The sequence below is a fragment of the Giraffa tippelskirchi genome, chromosome 7 (assembly GCF_054371585.1).
Source record: "Giraffa tippelskirchi isolate mGirTip1 chromosome 7, T2T-mGirTip1v1.2.pri, whole genome shotgun sequence".
Lineage (NCBI taxonomy): Eukaryota > Metazoa > Chordata > Mammalia > Artiodactyla > Giraffidae > Giraffa > Giraffa tippelskirchi.
Genome location: NC_137281.1, coordinates 100,741,758 through 100,762,082, shown reverse-complemented (window position 1 = coordinate 100,762,082; position 20,325 = coordinate 100,741,758). Strand labels below are relative to the sequence as shown.

The following is a 20,325-nucleotide window of genomic DNA, read 5'->3' as shown; positions in this document are numbered from 1 at the left end:
TAGAGCTTTGGTTTTATCCAAACCTCTGCATTCTTCAATTACACTAAGTTTCTCAGTTTCACCTAATTTCTCAGCAGCCCAAGATACTTCGAAGGGCATCCAGAATAACTAGGGTAATTTTGATATGTTTCAGAGTTAAGAGGTTCATCAACAATTCTATTATGCCACAATGAGTGATGTTACACAATCTGTTCAACTGTTCCACCACTTCTATGGTTGTTCACAGCCCATACAGCTTCTTTCTGCATCTTACAGTCTGCCTTAGAACACCAATGAGGAACGGGACTAATCCATGATTCACAACTCACTGGATCTGGTGCTGGTGGCCAGCTTTAATATCTGACATTATCTGTGCATCTGCTAGTACTTTTGGACATCATGATACAGGAGATGAAGCAAAGTAGAATTTGCAGACTTCCCTGACAGTCCAGTGGATAAGAAACTGCCTGCCAATTCAGAGGACACAGGTTTGATCCTTGGTCTGGGAAGATCCCACATATATCAGGGCAATTAAGTTTGTGCACTACACTACTGAGCCCATGCTCTAGAGCCCGCAAACCACAACTACTGAACCTGTGTGCTGCAACTATTGAAGCCCATGTACCTACAGCTCATGCTCTGCCACAAAGAAGTCACTGCAATGAGAAGCTTGTGCACCGCAACTAGAGAGTATTCCCCACTTGCTGTAATAAGAGAAAGTCCATGCACAGCAATGAAGACCCAGCACAGCCAAAAATTAATTACTTAAAAAAAATAATTTGCTCAGTAGCATCTAGCAAGGACTCAGGATTCTTGTTACAACAAAAGTTTTCAAGTGTCAGGTAAGGTGCTACAAGTAACTGCATATTCAAGATGATATATTAGGAACTGTAGGAAGACCCAACAGCAGATTGATGGCACCACATTTGATAACCAAGTCTTGGAAAACAAAACCATCACCTGCAATGTTTCCAAGAGCCCGTACAGCTTGTTCACTGATGTAATCATGGGGAGATGCCACTAGAGAAATGAATGCTGGGGCAGCACCTCTATCTACTGCAGCCCCAGTCTGTTCTGACATCCTGGAAGCAATACTAAAGTAGATTCAAGTAGATTCAAACTGAACAGGACTACAGTCAGTTCTGCCCAAGAAGGACACAAACTTTGGAATCAAACCAGCCCAGATTATGTTGCCTATGGGGGGTTGTTTTTCCTAGAAGGCAGTTTCCCAGCAGCTTGGGTAGCTTTGAGCTGGATTTCCAAATTGTTGCTACTGATGCCTTTGACAGTATCAACAACAGACCGATTCACAGTGCCCTGGTGGTTTCAATTTTCTGGCAGTGGAGAAGGAGCACCATCAGGAAGAAACCTTACATTTCTCCTTTTCAGCACCTGGTCATCCTTCTTAGCTTAGCTTTCCTTGGCTCCAGATTATCCAGTACTCAGTACTGTGTCATTTATGTACTATTGTGCTCTTGAATCTATTAGGGCAATCAGTGGTCAGTTAGCATTCTTGCTGCTGAACATGGTTATAAGACACAAGGAGGAAGCTACAGAGCCAGCTCAGGTTTCCACAGGAGGCTGTGCAGACCCTGTGATTTCTTGACTTTAGAAAATTTGGGGCTAGAAATGGAAGGAAGATGAGACATATTCAACTTTCCACCTTTCTAGATACTCTCTAAGCACGTGATTGCCCCCGATTTTTCCACATCTTGTCACAATGTGCCCCCAAATGATTTTCCCCACCACCCTGTAGAATACTAGAAATTCTTTCCATTATAGTAATTCATCTGAGTTAGCTGTAACTTCACAGTGCCTCTATTAAAATGCACATGCTTTTCTCCATTGTATATTCTTGCTTCCTTTGTCAAAGATAAGGTGTCCATAGGTGCGTGGATTTATCTCTGGGCTTTCTATTTTGTTCATTGATCTATGTTTCTGTCTTTGTGCCAGTACCATACTGTCTTGATGACTGTTGCTTTGTAGTATAGCCTGAAGTCTGGCAGGTTGATTCCTCCAGTTCCATTCTTCTTTCTCAAGATTGCTTTGGCTATTCGAGGTTTTTTTGTATTTCCATACAAATTGTGAAATTATTTGTTCTAGTTCTCTGAAAAATACCGTTGGTAGCTTGATAGAGATTGCATCGAATCTATAGATTGCTTTGGGTAATATACTCATTTTCACTATATTGATTCTTCCGATCCATGAACACAGTATATTTCTCCATCTATTTGTGTCATCTTTGATTTCTTTCATCAGTGTTTTATAGTTTTCTATATATAGGTCTTTTGTTTCTTTAGGTAGATTTATTCCTAAGTATTTTATTCTTTTTGTCGCAATGGTGAATGGAATTGTCTCCTTAATTTCTTTCTGGTTTCTCATTGTTAGTGTATAGGAATGCAAGGGATTTCTCTGTGTTAATTTTATATCCTGCAACTTTACTATATTCATTGATCAGCTCTAGTAATTTTCTGGTGGAGTCTTTAGGGTTTTCTATGTAGAGAATCATACCATCTACAGAGTTTTACTTCTTCTTTTCCAATCTGGATTCCTTTTATTTCTTTTTCTTCTTTGATTGCTGTGGCTAAAACTTCCAGAACTATGTTGAATAGTAGTGGTGAGAGTGGGCACCCTTGTCTTTTTCCTGACTTTAGGGGAAATGCTTTCAAATTTTCACCATTGAGGATAATGTTTGCTGTGGGTTTATCATACATGGCTTTTATTATGTTGAGGTATGTTCTTTCTATGCCTGCTTTCTGGAGGGCTTTTATCATAAATGGATGTTGAATTTTGTCAAAGGCTTTCTCTGCATCAATTGAGATAATCATATGGTTTTTATCTTTCAGTTTGTTAATGTGGTGTATCACATTGATTGATCTGCGAATATTGAAGAATCCTTGCATCCCTGGGATAAAGCCCACTTGGTCATGATGTATGATCTTTTTAATACGTTGTTGGATTCTGTTTGCTAGAATTTTGTTAAGGATTTTTACATCTATGTTCATCAGTGATATTGGCCTGTAGTTTTCTTTTTTGTGGCATCTTTGTCAGGTTTTGGTATTAGGGTGATGGTGGCCTCACAGAATGAGTTTGGAAGTTTACCTTCCTCTGCAATTTTCTGGAAGAGTTTGAGTAGGATAGGTGTTAGCTCTTCTCTAAATTTTTGGTAGAATTCAGCTGTGAAGCCATCTGGTCCTGGGCTTTTGTTTCTTGGAAGATTTCTGATTACAGTTTCGATTTCTGTGCTTGTGATGGGTCTGTTAAGATATTCTATTTCTTCCTGGTTCAGTTTTGGAAAGTTATACTTTTCTAAGAATTTGTCCATTTCTTCCAAGTTGTCCATTTTGTTGGCATCTAGTTGCTGATAGTAGTCTCTATGATCCTTTGCATTTCTGTACTGTCTGTTGTGATTTCTCCATTTTCATCTTTAATTTTGTTGATTTGATTATTCTCCCTTTTTTTCTTGATGAGTCTGGCTAATGATTTGTCTATTTTATTTATCTTCTCAAAGAACCAGCTTTTAGCTTTGTTGATTTTGGCTATGGTCTCCTTTGTTTCTTTTGCATTTATTTCTGCCCTAATTTTTATGATTTCTTTTCTTCTACTAACCCTGGGGTGCTTCATTTCTTCTTTTTCTAGTTGCTTTAGGTGTAGAGTTAGGTTATTTATTTGATTTCTCTCCTGTTTCTTGAGGTAGGCCTATATTGCTATGAACCTTCCCCTTAGCACTGCCTTTACTGAATCCCATAGGTTTTGGGTTGTTGTGTTTACATTTTCATTCGTTTCTATGCATATTTTGATTTCGTTTTTGATTTCTTCTGTGATTTGTTGGTTATTCAGAAGTGACTTGTTTAGCCTCCAATTGTTTGTATTTTTAATAGTTTTTTTTTCCTGTAGTTGACATCTAATCTTACCACATTGTGATCAGAAAAGATGCTTGAGATGATTTCCATTTTTTTGAATTTACCAAGGCTAGATTTATGGTGAGGATGTGATCTATCCTGGAGAAGGTTCCGTGTGCACTTGAGAAAAAGCTGAAATTCATTGTTTTAGGGTGAAATGTCCTATAGATATCAATTAGGTCTAACTGATCCATTGTATCATTTAAATTTTGTGTTTCCTTGCTAATTTTCTGTTTACGTAATCTATCCATAGGTGTAAGTGGGGTATTAAAGTCTCCCACTATTACTCTGTTACTGTTAATTTCTCCTTTCATACTTGTTAGCATTTGCCTTACATATTGCAGTGCTCCTATGTTGGGTGCATTTATATTTATAATTGTTATATCTTCTTCTTGGATTGATCATTTGATCATTATGCAGTGTCCTTCTTTGTCTCTCTTCACAGCCTTTACTTCAAAGTCTATTTTATCTGATATGAATATTGCCACTCCTGCTTTCTTTTGGTCTCCATTTGCATGAAATATCTTTTTCTGACAAAGGAGGCAAGAATATACAATGGAGAAAAGACAATCTCTTTAACAAGTGGTGCTGGGAAAACTGGTCAACCACTTGTAAAAGAATGAAACTAGAACACTTTCCAACACCATACACAAAAATAAACTCAAAATGGATTAAAGATCTAAATGTAAGACCAGAAACTATAAAACTCCTAGAGGAAAACACAGGCAAAACACTCTCCGACATAAATCACAGCAGAACCTCTATGAGCCACCTCCCAGATTATTGGAAATAAAAGCAAAAATAAACAAATGGGACCTAATTAAACTTAAAAGCTTTTGCACAACGAAGGAAACTATAAGCAAGGTGAAAAGACAGCCTTCAGAATGGGAGAAAATAATAGCAAACAAAGCAACTGACAAAGAATTAATTTCAAAAATATACAAACAACTCCTGCAGCTCAATTCCAAAAAAATGAGTGACCCAATCAAAAAATGGGCCAAAGAACTAAACAGACATTTCTCCAAAGAAGACATACAGATGGCTAACAAACACTTGAAAAGATGCTCAACATCACTCATTATCAGAGAAATGCAAACCAAAATCACAATGAGGTACCATCTCACACCAGTCAGAATGGCTGCTATCAAAAAGTCTACAAACAATAAATGCTGGAGAGGGTGCAGAGAAAAATGAACCCTCTTACACTGTTGGTGGGAATGCAAACTAGGACAGCCACTATGGAGAACAGTGTGGCAATTCCTTAAAAAACTGGAAATAGAACTGCCATACGACCCAGCAATCCCACTGCTGGGCATACACCGAGGAAACCAGAACTGAAAGAGACACATGTACCCCAATGTTCACACAGCACTGTTTACAATAGCCAGGACATGGAAGCAACCTAGATGTCCATCGGCAGACAAATGGATAAGAAAGCTGCGGTACATATACACAATGGAATATTCAGTTCAGTTCAGTTCAGTCGCTCAGTCGTGTCCGACTCTCTGCGACCCCATGAATTGCAGCACGCCAGGCCTCTCTGTCCATCACCAACTCCTGGAGTCTACCCAAACCCATGTTCATCGAGTCGGTGATGCCATCCAACCATCTCATCCTCTGTCGTCCCCTTCTCCTCCCGCCCCCAATCCTACCCAGCATTAGGGTCTTTTCCAATGAATCAACCCTTCGCATGAGGTGGCCAAAGTATTGGAGCTTCAGCTTCAACATCAGACCTTCCAATGAACACCCAGGATTGATCTCTTTTAGGATGGATTGATTGGATCTCCTTGCAGTCCAAGAAACTCTCAAGAGTCTTCTCCAACACCACAGTTCAAAAGCATTAATTCTGCGGCGCTCAGCTTTCTTCACCGTCCAACTCTCACATCCATACATGACCACTGGAAAAACCATAGTCTTGACTAGATGGACTTTTGTTGGCAAAGTAATGTCTCTGCTTTTAAACATGCTATCTAGGTTGGCCATAACCTTCCTTCTAAGTAGTAAGCATCTTTTAATTTCATGGCTGCAGTCACCATCAGCAGTGATTCTGGATCCCAAAAAAGTAAAGTCTGACACTGTTTCCACTGTTTCCCCATCTATTTCCCATGGAGTGATGGGACCAGATGCCATGATCTTAGTTTTCTGAACGTTGAGCTTTAAGCCAACTTTTTCACTCTCCTCTTTCACCTTCATCAAGAGGCTCTTTAGTTCTTCTTCACTTTCTGCCATAAGGGTGGTGTCATCCGCATATCTGAGGTTATTGATATTTCTCCCGGCAATCTTGATTCCAGCTTGTGTTTCTTCCAGCCCAGCGTTTCTCATGATGTACTCTGCATAGAAGTTAAATAAGCAGGGTGACAATAGACAGCCTTGACGGACTCCTTTTCCTATTTGGAACCAGTCTGTTGTTCCATGTCCAGTTCTAACTGTTGCTTCCTGACCTGCATACAGGTTTCTCAAGAGACAGGTCAGATGGTCTGGTATTCCCATCTCTTTCAGAATTTTCCACAGTTTATTGTGATCCACACAGTCAAAGGCTTTGGCATAGTCAATAAAGCAGAAATAGATGTTTTTCTGGAACTCTCTTGCTTTTTCGATGATCCAGCGGATATTGGCAATTTGATCTCTGGTTCCTCTGCCTTTTCTAAAACCAGCTTGAACATCTGAAAGTTCACAGTTCACGTATTGCTGAAGCCTGGCTTGGAGAATTTTGAGCATTACTTTACTAGTATGTGAGATGAGTGCAATTGTGCGGTAGTTTGAGCATTCTTTGGCATTGCCTTTCTTTGGGATTGGAACGAAGACTGACCTCTTCCAGTCCTGTGGCCACTGCTGAGTTTTCCAAATTTGCTGGCATATCGAGTGCAGCACTTTCACAGCATCACCTTTGAGGATTTGAAATAGCTCACCTGGAATTACATCACCTCCACTAGCTTTGTTCGTAGTGATGCTTTCTAAGGCCCACTTGACTTCACATTCCAAGATGTCTGGCTCTAGGTGAGTGATCACACCATCGTGATTATCTGTGTCGTGAAGATCTTTTTTGTACAGTTCTTCTGTGTATTCTTGCCACCTCTTCTTAATATCTTCTGCTTCTGTTAGGTCCATACCATTTCTGTCCTTTATCGAGCCTATCTTTGCATGAAATGTTTCCTTGGTATCTCTAATTTTCTTGAAGAGGTCTCTAGTCTTTCCCAATCTGTTGTTTTCCTCTATTTGTTTGCACTGATCGCTAAGGAAGGCTTTCTTATCTCTCCTTGCTATTCTTTGGAACTCTGCATTCAGATGAGGATATCTTTCCTTTTCTCCTTTGCTTTTCACTTCTCTTCTCTTCCCAGCTATCTGTAAGGCCTCCTCAGACAGCCATTTTGCTTTTTTGCATTTCTTTTCCATGGGGATTTTCTTGATCCCTGTCTCCTGTACAATGTCACGAACCTCTGTTCATAGTTCATCAGGCATTCTGTCTATCAGGTCTAGTCCCTTAAATCTATTTGTCACTTCCACTGTATACTCATAAGGGATTTGATCTAGGTCATACCTGAATGGTCTAGTGGTTTTCCCTACTTTCTTCAATTTAAGTCTGAATTTGGCAATAAGCAGTTCATGATCTGAGCCACAGTCTGCTCCCGGTCTTGTTTTTGCTGACTGTATAGAGCTTCTCCATCTTTGGCTGCAAAGAATATAATCAATCTGATTTCGGTGTTGACCATCTGGTGATGTCCACGTGTAGAGTCTTCTCTTGTGTTGTTGGAATAGGGTGGAATATTACTCAGCTATTAAAAAGAATGCATTTGAATCAGTTCTAATGAGGTGGATGAAACTGGAGCCTATTATACAGAGTGAAGTAAGTCAGAAAGAAAAACACCAATACAGTATATTAACATATATATATAGAATTTAGAAAGATGGTAATGATGACCCTATATGCAAGACAGCAAAAGAGACACAGATGTAAAGAACAGACTTTTGGACTCTGTGGGAGAAGGTGAGGGTGGGATGATTTGAGAGAATAGCATTGAAACATGTATATTATTACATGTGAAATAGATCGCCAGTCCAGGTTCAATGCATGAGACTGGGTGCTCAGGGCTGGTGCCCTGGGATGACCCTGAGGGATGGGATGGGGAGGGAGGTGGGAGGCAGGGTCAGGATGGGGAACACATGTACACCCATGGCTGATTCATGTGAATGTATGGCAAAAACCACCACAATATTGTAAAGTAATTAGCCTCCAATTAAAATTTAAAAAAATAATAATAAAGTAGCAGAAATTTAAAAATAAAATAAAATGCACATGCTACCAGAGAGGACAGAGGGATGTATTATTGTGAATAGAAAAGGTATTGGAGAAATTATTATATGCTGGGTAAGATCGTGATCAGGTATCAAAGAAGTTAATAATAATAATAATACTTATGTAGCATTTATTATCTGCTAAGCACTGTTCTGGGTTTCCCTAATGGCTCAATGGTAAAGAATCCACCAGTCAATGCAGGAGACATGGGTTCAGTCCCTCGGTTGGGAAGATCTCCTGGAGGAGGAAATGGAAACTGCAGTATTCTTGCTTGGGAAATCCTATAAGCAGAGGAGCTTGGTGGGCTGTAGTCCATGGGGTCGAAACAGAGTCAGGTATGACTCAGCAACTAAACAACAAAAGCACAGTTGTAAGTATTTTATATTTACTTACTCATTTAGTCCTCACAACAACTCTGAGGTAGGTATCACTATCCCCATTTTACAGATAAGTAAAGCACAGAGAGATAAAGGGACTAGCCCAGGATCATAGCCAGTAATCTGTGAAACTGGAAAACAAACCATACTTTTAATCACATACTTCACCACCTTTCATCTAGGATGGAGATGAGGGTTTAGAGGAAAGTCTAGGGTCCCTCTAGTATCAGACCCTGAAATATACCCTCTCTACTGAATGCAACTTTCATCACTTTATTCAAAAGATAAAAACAGGGCTTCCCTGGTGGGTCAATGGTGAAGAACCCGCCTGCCAATGCAGGAAACATGGGTCAATCCCTGATCCAGGAAGATTCCACATGCCATGGAGCTACTAAACCCGTGCACCACAATTATTAACCCTGTGCTCTAGAGCCTGGAAGCTGCAACTACTGAGCCCACGTGCTGCAACTACTGAAGCCCACATGCCCTAGAGCCTGTGCTCCACAACAAGAGAAGCCACAGAAATGAGAAGCCTGAGCACCGCAACTAGAGAGTAACCCCCACTCTTGGCAACTAGAGAAAACCCACACGCAGCAATGAAGACCCAGCACAGCCAAAAGCAAATACATAAAATTATGTTTTAAAAAGAATAAAAACAGAAATCCCTGTCTACTTATCTAGGGCTTCTTTTTTATGCAAAGAGAAAAAAGTAAAGAAAAAAAAGTTGGGGACTTCCCTGGTGGTCCAGTGGCTAAGACTCTGTGGTCCCTATGCAAGAGGCCCAGGTTCGATCTCTGGTCAGGGAACTAGATCCCACATGCTGCAACAAAGATCAAAGATCTCAAGTGCAGCAACTAAGACCCAACATAGGCAAACAAATAAATAATATTTTTTTAAAAATACAACTGCACACACCAGCAAATACTCATACAGAGGAAACAGATATACACACAGAAACATAAATTCGTATTTTCAGTTTAAGTCCCTGGTTCCTAAAGGAATCAAGAAAACTGAGCTTTGAGATCACCAAAACACATATCTTTGTTTATATAAGACTAGTCTATTTCTAACAGTGTTTTTTTGCTAAGGAATGTTCCCATAGACAACTGTCCAAGTGGCACGTGAGATCTGGTAGGTCCCATATGCGCCTGTCATACTCTCTGGACATAAGGAATTCACAGAACAGATACATGGCTATCCAGCTCTACCGCTTCCTTCTTCCCAGCAAAAAGAGATTCCTTAGACAAGTTCCTGTGAAAAAAGATGAAAGGTGGACTTACGGGAACAGAATCGAAGACTCTTGCTATTCCCACAGCCACTTTTAAAATGATCACAAGTGATTCCTTGATCATAATCTACCATGTCTTTTGTCATTTAACCCTTTTTCTATGCCCCATCTGACTGAACCCCAAGCAAAGTAAGTACAGGCAAAAGAAAGACTGTCAAGCATTGTCATTGTTTAGCTGCTAAATCCTGTCTGACTCTTTGAGATTCCATGGACTGTAGCCCACCAGTCCATGGACTGTAGCCCTCTGTCCATGGAATTTTCCAGGCAAGAATACTGGAGTGGGTTACCACTTCCTCCTCCAAGGGGTCTTACTGACCCAGGGATTGAACCAGGGTCTCCTGCGTTGGCAAGCAGATTCTTTACCACTGAGCCACCAGGGAAGCCCTTGTCAACCTTTAGATGACCCCAAATAAGGATGCTGTTAATAATAAGGGGGACTTCCCTGGGATCCAGTAGCTAAGACTCCACACTTTAAGTGCTTCTACTGCAGGGGGCTTGAGTTCAATCCCTGGTCAGGGAACTAAGATCCCACATGCTGCACATCTCAGCCAAAAATAAAATAAAATAAAATAAACTGATAGCACCATTAAAAACAAAAACCTGAAAAGAAAAGAATGTTAATAAGGGTATGCCCAATTGGTTAAAGATGAACTCTCTTGGGGAGCTCTGAATGGCAGACAGAGAGCTGCTGTTGGCCTCCTACAGCTACTGCTGGATTCTGAGCAGTGATGAATAATGCTTCATTGTTGTGTGGCCTGGCTGTGTGACGGTGGATACGGCGGACAGTTTCCAGTTTCCTGATTTCCTCACATAGCCTCACATTCATGACCCATCATGTGAGACAACCTGATCACCTCTCTCCCAGGCAGCTTGAAAAAGCCCTATCACAATGGCAGGTTTAACTGTCATCAGCAACAGGCACAAAGCAGGATCTCTGAGCAGCAGTCACATGACAAGTGGACTTGTTAGCAGTTTGCCTAGCAGCTGGTCTGAACAAAGACAAAGAAGGGGGTTTGATTATTAGGTGTGAGGGCATCTTTGTGTCTTCACAGGCAGAATCCAAATGGGATATGCTGTTTCGTTGCCTTCAAGGTAGTGGATAAGATAAAGGAACATTGCAGATCCATGGGGTTGCAAAGAGTCTGACACGACTTAACGACTAAACAACAACAGCAACAGATCCAGGAGAAGACCTTCATTCCATCAGACAGAACTTCCAAGAGCTAGGTATCTGCAACAATTCAGGCAAATCATCTGAGAATCTTTCTATTCCTAGTAATCAGGAGTTATGAGATAGGAGCTGGCAAAATTTTTATATTATGAGCCATACAGCAAATATATTAGGCTTTATGGGCCATATGGTCTCTGTCACAACTGCTCAGCTCTGCCTTTGCAGTACAAAAGCATCCACAAATACTACATAAACAAATGGCATGGCTGTGTTCCAAGAAAACTTTACTAAATCAGATGGTGGCCAGATGGAGTCCACAGGACATATTAATAGTTTGCCATCCAGAGCTATAGGGTGAAAGTCCTTTTTAGAGCCAACTTCTTCAAAAACATAAGTGGGTTTGAGGGTTCCAAGAGGAAAAGGAGTCAAAGAAAGACTAAAGAGAGTCCTACATACATGAAAAGCCTTCTAACACTTTTAATACCTGGAGTAACAGGCAAGTTTGGCATTGGAGTACAAAATAAAGCAAGGCAAAGACTAACAGAGTTTTGCCAAGAGAAGCACAGGTCATAGCAAACACCCTCTTCCAACAACACAAGAGACAACTCTACACATGGAAATCACCAAATGGTCAATACCAAAATCAGGTTGATTATATTCTTTGCAGCTGAAGATGGAGAAGCTCTATAGTCAGCAAAAACAAGACCAGGAGCTGACTGTGGCTCAGATCATGAGCTCCTTATTGCAAAATTCAGGCTAAACTGAAGAAAGCAGGGAAAGACACTAGGCCATTCAAATAAGATCTAAATCAAATCCCTTACGATTATACAGTGGAAGTGACAAATAGATTCAAGGGATTAGATCTGATAGAGTGCCTGAAGAACTATGGATGGAGGTTCATAACATTGTACAAGAGGCAGTGATCAAAACCATCCCAAAGAAAAAGAAATGCAAAAAGGTAAAATGGTTGTCTGAGGAGGTCTTACAAATAGCTGAGAAGAGAAGAGAAGTGAAAGGTAAAGGAGAAAAGGAAAGACATACCCATCTGAATGCAAAGTTCCAAAGAATAGCAAAGAGAGATATGAAAGCCTTCTTAATTGAACAATGCAAAGAAATAGATGAAAACAACAGAATGGGAAAGACTAGAGATCTCTTCAAGAAAATTAGATATACCAAGGGAACATTTCATGCAAACATGGGCACAGTAAAGGACAGAAATGGTATGGACCTAACAGAAGCAGAAGCAAGAAGCAACAGTTAGAACCGGACGTGGAACAACAGATTGATTCAAAATTGGGAAAGGAGTATGTCAAAGCTATATATTTTCACTCTGCTTATTTAACTTATATGCAGAGTACATCATGCAAAATGCTGGGCTGGATAAAGCACAAGCTGGAATCAAGATTGCCGGGAGAAATATCAATAACCTCAGATATGCAGATGACACCACCCTTATGGAAGAAAGTGAAGAAGAACTAAAGAGTTTCTTGATGAAGTTGAAAAAGGAGAGTGAAAAAGCTGCTTAAAACTCAACATTCAAAAAACTAAGATCATGGCATCTAGTCCCATCACTTCATAGCAAATAGATGGGGAAAGAATGGAAACAGTGGCAGACTTTATTTTCTTGGGCTCCAGAATGACTGCAGATGGTGACTGCAGTCATGAAATTAAAAGATGCTTGCTCCTTGGAAGAAAAGCTATGACAAACCTACACAGTGTATTAAAAAGCAGAGACATCACTTTACCGACAAAAGTCTGTATAGTCAAAGCTATGGTTTTTCCAGTAGTCATGTATGGATGTGAGAGATGATGTGAGAGATGAACCATTAAGAAGACTGAGCACCAAAGAATTGGTGCTTTTGAACTGTTGGAGAAGACTCTTGAGAGTTCCTTGACTGCAAGGAGATCAAACCAGTCAATCATAAAAGAAATCAGTCCTGGCCATTGTAAGGACTGATGCTGAAGCTCCAATACTTGGGCCACCTGATGCGAAGAGCCAACTCATTAGAAAAGACCCTGATGCTGAGAAAGATTGAAGGCAGAAGGAAAAGGGGAAGACAGAGGACAAGATGGTTGGATGGCATCACCGACTCAATGGACACGAGTTTGAGCAAGCTCCAGGAGATGGTGAAGGACAGGGAAGACTGGTGTGCTGCAGTCCATGGGCACGCAGAATAGGACATGACTAAGCCACTGAACAATAACACTTTGAAACACCTTAAGATCATTTATCATTGAAAATAAATGAAAGTACATGAACAGATCACCTTGACCCATTTTCTTAAAATAACTGATACTCTACCAAAGTTGGGCTTCCCAGTGGTGTTGGTTGTAAAGAACCTGCCTGCCAATGCATTTTAGACGTAAGGGACATCCTAGGGATCAGGTTTGATCCCTGGGTCATGAAGATCCCCTAGAGGAGGAAACAGCAACCCACTCCAGTATTCTTGCCTAGAGAATCCCATGAACAGAAGAGCCTGGTGGGCTGCAGTCCACAGAGTCACACAGAGTCGGACACAACTGAAGCATGCACGCATGCACTACTAAAGTTAAAGTTACTCGACAAGCTCAACATTGAAGAGTTAGCAGTCAGGACAAAGTTAGGTTACTGTACCAAATCCCTAAAGCACAGTAGCTGAAAACAACAAAAGTTTATTTCTGGCTTATGCCACTTGTGGGTCGGTAGGGAGTCTTGGTGGTTGTAGCTTCTCTGACAGAACTATCTATCTCCAATGTTACTGATCTTGATGCCAGAAGGAAAGAGGGCTTTGGACGGTCATAGACCAGCAACTGAAGGCTCAGACATCATTTCTTCTTAAAATATACTCACAGAGCTCATCATATGCAAACCCCCACACACACACACACACAATGGGACCAGAAAGTGAAATTCTATCACACAACAGGAGATAAAGAGCCATGAATATTCAGTGAACAGCATGAGTGATCATCACATAGCAATGGTTAAGCCATTTTTATTTATTCAATTTATTTATTTGGCTGTGCAGGGTCTTAGTTGTGGCATGTAAGATTTAGTTCCCTTACCAAGGATCAAACCCAGGACCCCTGTATTGGGAGCATGGAGTCTTAGCCACTGGACCACCAGGGAAGTCCCAAGCCACTTTTGGCTAAATGATCACAAAATGAGATTTTCTTAATTAAAACATATTTCTGATATTTTAGTTAACCAGAAATCACCATCAACTTCATTTACATTAAAAATTTCAAATTATTCAGTATATTCTTTCTTAGTGTCTAAGGATTTGGCAATGGCAGGACTTGAAGTTATCTTCATGAATATCAATTCTTAATGCCCACACTGGTAGATGTAGAAGATACAGGCTACTGTCTATAGACCACAGACCTAACTAGAAGACACATGGGGGGAGGCGCAGGGCTCTCCCAGGAAGTCTTGAGGACAGGACACACAGAGTGGTTTTCCCATAGCCCACTCTGGTACCGGCATGTATTTCAGAATTCCTTAGTTGCCTATCACACTCTTCTGACCAGCTTTGATGGTATAGGAGGTGCTGTTAATGTTCTATATCTATATATCAATACGTTTCTTTACTATTTTCATGTGTACCAGCCAGTGGGTGTGCTTTAACTTCCAAAAGTTAGTATCTGTATCTCTTTGTCTCTTTTTTTGGAGGACTGCCCTCAGGAGCTCCTTTTAAGAGCCAGATGTTCTTCAAAAGGCAGTTATTACCAGTGACTGATGGATACAGGGAAACTCAGGACGTTTTTGATTGTTGTTGTTGCTGTTCAGTCAATCAGGCATGTCTGACTCTTTGCGACCCCATGGACTTCAGCACACCAGTCCTCTCTGTCCCTCACCATCTCCCGAAGTTTGCCCAAGTTGATGTCCATTGCATCAATGATGCCATCCAGCCATCTTATCCTCTGATGCCCTCCTTTCCTTCTGCCCTCAATCTTTCCCAGCATCAGGGACTTTTCCAATGAGTCAGCTGTTCACATCAGATGACCAAAATACTGGCGTTTCAACCTCAGCATCAGTCCTTCCAACGAGTATTCAAGGGTTGATTTCCCTTAAGAATGACAGGTTCGATTGTTGATTCAAAAAACTCTATACTCTGAATCCGCCTGCAATGCAGGAGACCCCAATTCAATTCCTGGGTCAGGAAGATCCACTAGAGAAGGGATAGGCTACCCATTCTAGTATTCTTGGGCTTCCCTTGTGGCTCAACTAGTAAAGAATCTGCCTGCAATGCGGGAGACCTGGGTTCGATCCCTGGGTTGGGAAGATCCCCTGGAGAAGGGAACGGCTACCCACTCCAGTATTCTGGCCTGGAGAATTCCATGGACTGTATAGTCCATGGGGTCACAAAGAGTCAGACACGACTGAGCAACTTTCACTTCACTATACTCTGTCTTCAGAGCATGTCTGTGGAGTTGCTTGGCCTCCTCCCTTCTGTCCTTGCTAGTCTCAGTTCCCCACCCTACCAACCACTTCAATTTCTAGCAATACTTCCTAATAAATGACTTTCACAGCTCCTCATCTCTGGGTCTGTTACTGAGAAAGCCAGACAAAAACCAGCCTGCTCACAGCTCAAGGACAGAAAGGCTATGCAGTGCTACAGAAAGGATTTGGACTCAGGAGACTTCAAATGACAAAGTTCCCAGTTCTGCAACTTATTAGGTGACAGCAGTCTTTATCAACTCTTCTAAAATGTAGAAATAGGGACTTCCCTGCTGGTTAGGAATCTGTGCTTCCACTGCAGGGGGCACAGGTTTGATTCCCGGTTGGGGAACTAAGATCCTACACCCAGTGCTGCCAAAAATATAAAAAATAAGATGTGGAGATAATGGTATCTACCACAACAATTTTGTGACAAATATATGTGACGATTACAATATATGTGAAAGCACTTTGTAAACTAGAGAATATTACTCTGGGAAGAAGTTAGCTCATTAAGATAACGTGTTTCCCAGCTAATCCTTCCCCCAGCCTATAATTATGACTATGTTCCCCAACTGTCTACACATAGTAGAAAATTTGTAAAGTGGTGGTTCCAGATTTTAGAATGCATCATAATCACCTGGAGGGCTATTTAAAAAGTTTGATGGATGCCACCCCTAGAATTTTGATTCAGTAGGTTTGAGGTAGAGCCCAATAAGTTCCCAGGTAATATCAATCTTGCTGATGTGGAAACTTCACTTTCTTTGAGAAGGAAAACTTCAGCCACCCCTGCAGAGTGAAACTGATAAGAAGTTTACAATGGTTCTACCTTACCATAGAGAGAATTTATAGGAAACGAAGACTAAGCCTTAAAAAGCGTTATTGTGAGATTTTCTTTTCCATGCTGTGGATTTATGTCCTCATCTTATGAAATAACCATGTGCAAGTGAAGCTGGCTGTGAAATAAACTTCTGTAGTGGAAACTCTATATTCTGCCTCAATCCCATACTGACGGCATTTAGATCAAAAAAAAGAGAAGAGGTTCAGATAGTTGCCAGTCTAGTGTCATGACAGATGTTAAAGTAACAAGAACAACATTTACTCACTATTGAAATGTACTAGGTAATATTCAAAGCACTTTAGATACATTAATAATTTACCCCTCACAATAATCCATGCTGCTGCTGCTGCTGCTAAGTCACTTCAGTCGTGTCTGACTCTGTGCGACCCCATAGACGGCAGCCCACCAAGCTCCCCTGTCCCTGGGATTCTCCAGGCAAGAACACTGGAGTGGGTTGCCATTTCCTTCTCCAGTGCATGAAAGTGAAAAGTGAAAGTGAAGTCGCTCAGTCGTGTCCAACTCTTCGCGACCCCATGGACTGCAGCCCACCAGGCTCCTCCGTCCATGGGATTTTCCAGGCAAGAGTACTGGAGTGGGGTGCCATTGCCTTCTCTGAATAATCCATGAAGTTGATAATATTATCATTTTACAGATGAGACAACTAAATCAGAGAGCAGTCCAAAAAGTTGCCCTGTCACACAGCTAGCAATGTCAGAGATGGGGTTCTAACTCTATGACCTTTCTTCTTATTGGCTCCCCTTTATGTATATACCTTCTATTTCTATGTGGGCCATGTGATCAAGCATGAAGCTACCCCAAGCAAAAGCATGGCTTCCCAGAAAGCTTGCCAACTGCTCTGCCTGCATGTGGATAATAACTCATAATGTTGGGCTGTAATATAATCCTACGTACAACAGTTAAATCTGGCCTACACTCAGCCTGAAGAGTACCAAAACTGAGGAGGATAGAAAGCAGCACACATACTAAAACCTTGCTAATCTACTCTATGTTGAAGATGTTCTCTGCAACATTTTTTTTTATAAAGAAATGCACCTGTTCACTTTCAGTATATTTTATAAATGTAAAACACAAAGCAAAAACAAACTAACATGGGGAATTCCCTGGAAATTCAATGGTTAAGACCCTGAGCTCCCAGTGCAGGGAGCATAGGTTTGATATTCCTGGTTGGGGAACTAGGATCCTGCATGACTCATGGCATAGCCAAAAAAAAGAGAGAGAGAGAACACATCAAAATGCATCCCTATAGCCAGAAACCAGGGGCTGAATGTAAAAGAAGGTTAATAGGATACTAACAGCTGCAAGTCAGAAAAAGAAAGGAAGGTTGAGGAGAAAGCCGGGAAAAGCTGTGTTTGGCCTGCCTGTCCTCTTAAATTCAGAGATCAGCAGGCTAGGTAGGGACATTATTTTTCCTCTCAACATTGCAGAGCATACACTAGAAAAAAGCCCCGGGAAAGAGCTTTACACTGTATTTTAACAGAGCACAAGTGAGACTTCTGAGGTGCTGGTAATGCTCTATTTCTTGATCTGCATGCAAGTTATGTAGGTATGCTCAGTTTGTAAAAGTTCAAGTGGATAGAAAATTTCAGCTGTTCACTTCTAGTAAGTGCACTTTTCTGTGCATATATTCCACTTTAAAGTTTTAAAGAGCAGTTCTGTTTTTCTTACCAACAAAAAATAATGACACACATCTGTAAAGAATCTTTTCACCACACAGTTTCTTCTACTACAGAACCTCGTGTTCGTGACACATTGATCAAGCATGGTAAATAGAGGCTGGGGTCACTCACATTCACTGAGGCCTTCAGTCCACTCTCTCCCCGCTGGACTACTTAGGCAGAGTGACATCACAGTGGGAGAGGAAGAGAAGAACAGCATTTCCTCTCTAGCTTTTTAAAATATATATATATATAATTTATAAATTTATTTATTTTTGTCTATGCTGGGTCTTTGTTTACTGTGTGGGCCTTCTTCTGGCTGTAGGGCTGGGTGTGCCAGTTTCAGTAATTGCGGCTCCCAGGCTCTAGAGGACAGGCTCAATAGTTGTGCTGCAGGGGCTGAGTCGCTCTACAGCATGATGGATCTTCCTAGCGCCACGATCAAACCCAAGTCTCCTGCATTGGCAGGCAGATTCTGTACCACTGAGCCGACAGGGAAGCCCTCCTCTCAAGGTTTTACTTTCCTCTTTGTCCTCACTCTCTTCTTCCAAAATGTCCCCTGTACACCCCCATCAATCTCAGCAGCAAATTATGCAGAAGAGCAGCAGTCCCAGGAGTTGAACCCTTTGATTCAGGGCTGCCCTAGGCTGACTGTCAGGAGCAAACTCGAGCCGGTCCCGCAGTACAAAAGGGATAAAAAGCACATCACATGTCTGAGGCATCCATGCACACCACACAGTACGTGCTCAGTTAACAATGACTGAATAAATGAATACATAACCTGTGGACCCAATCCAGAATACAAACCATAAATGAGTGCTGAATCAAATTAAACAATAGCTGTTCTCTAGGTCTCCTCTAAGTGCTTCCCGCATTAATTCTGCATACATGATCTTAGGTGAAGATAAACATCACATTGTCAGCATCCTCCACAGAGCACTGCCTCCATATTTTTTAATGTGTTCACCAGGGCTCTTTACCATCTTCTTTAATGAATCCCCTCAGGCAGTAGTCTGACAGGCAGTCAAGTAGGGCCAAGCTGCTTCAAGTCATTGGGAGTTGTGAACAATACTTTTATATAAGAAGAAAACAAACCTAGGGGATGGAGTTTCTGTCTTTAACTCTCATTTCTGCCTGGATGGAATTTCTGTCTTTAACTCTCATTTCTGCCTAAGTAGAAAAAGTTTTCCTGCAACCATGCTGCTAGGAGCAAATTTCCTGTTTTTAATATTGTTTAGTCTGAATGAGTCTCTAGAGACCAACCTTAATGCTGGAGAAGCAAACGAGCTGAACCCCCAACATGGTTCCAGTTTCACAGTCGGCCTCAGGAGACCAGCTGAAGCCTGTTTCATTCTTAGCAATCCAAGGTCTGGTTAAAGAGATTAATTTTGTGTTGATCTGAACAGCATCTGCCTCCTGCATCCCACTGGCAGGCAGCTTCCCCCCATTGAGCCACACTTTCCTCCTCCAACCCTGAAGACTGCCCTAGTTTGCAGAAGACAGAGCTGCATGTTAGAATCATGAGACCTCAAACCACATTCATCTTGTGGTGCTTCTTGCACCTCAGATCTTTATCTCAAGTTACCTCAACCAAATAAAGTGTGACTCCAGCCTTAGCCAACAGTCCTAGAACAAAGTTGCTTCTTGGTGTTGTCACAGGCCCTTATTAAAGTGCATTCAAAAGACGAAAAAAAAAACAAAACTAGATGATCAAAGAGAGACCTGACAGTGTTGAGCACTTAGCTCAAAAGTCATTTATTGGTGACGACCCAGAGATGCACTGACACAAACCTGAACAGTCACTCAGAAACTTGGGGCTGATTTTCAATGAAGCATAGTTGATAAACCTCTAAAAGCCCTAACCAAGCTTAGGAATGCCTGAGATACTCATTCTCTCTGCTGTATAAATGCTGTGTGGAAGATACTGAGCACATGAGGTTGATCTTCATTGAAAAATAAATACTTGGAAATTAAAGCAGGTGGAATTTAGGATAGAACTAGAAAACAATATAGGATTTCATCTCACTCAAAAACATACATTAAGATTCTTCTGGATTCAAACTGGAGTTCCTGTTCTCATCTTTCCCTCCCCAACATGAAACTGGACACCCCAGGGTACTTCACAGATGAGGAAAGACCTACTTAGAAAAAGAGGTACCAAGGGCTTCCTTGGTGGCTCAGTGGTAAAGAATCCACCTGCCAATGCAGGTGACATGGGTTCAGTGTCTGGTCCAGGAAGATCCCACATGCCACAGAGTAACTAAGCCCTTGCACCACAACTATTGAGCCTAGAGCCAGTGCAGCACAACTACTGAAGCCCGCACACCCTAGAGCCCATGATCCACAACCAGAAAAGCCACTGTAATGAGAAGCCAGT

At 41.4% G+C, this 20,325-nt stretch overlaps 1 protein-coding gene and 1 pseudogene across 2 annotated transcripts in view; both read right to left on the bottom strand.

Moving 5' to 3' along the window:
* STARD9 (StAR related lipid transfer domain containing 9) overlaps positions 1-20,325 on the bottom strand; it is a 118,667-nt gene that overhangs the window by 69,320 nt on the left and 29,022 nt on the right. The window lies entirely within an intron of this gene.
* LOC145512436 (importin subunit alpha-1 pseudogene) lies at positions 741-9,914 on the bottom strand (annotated as a pseudogene).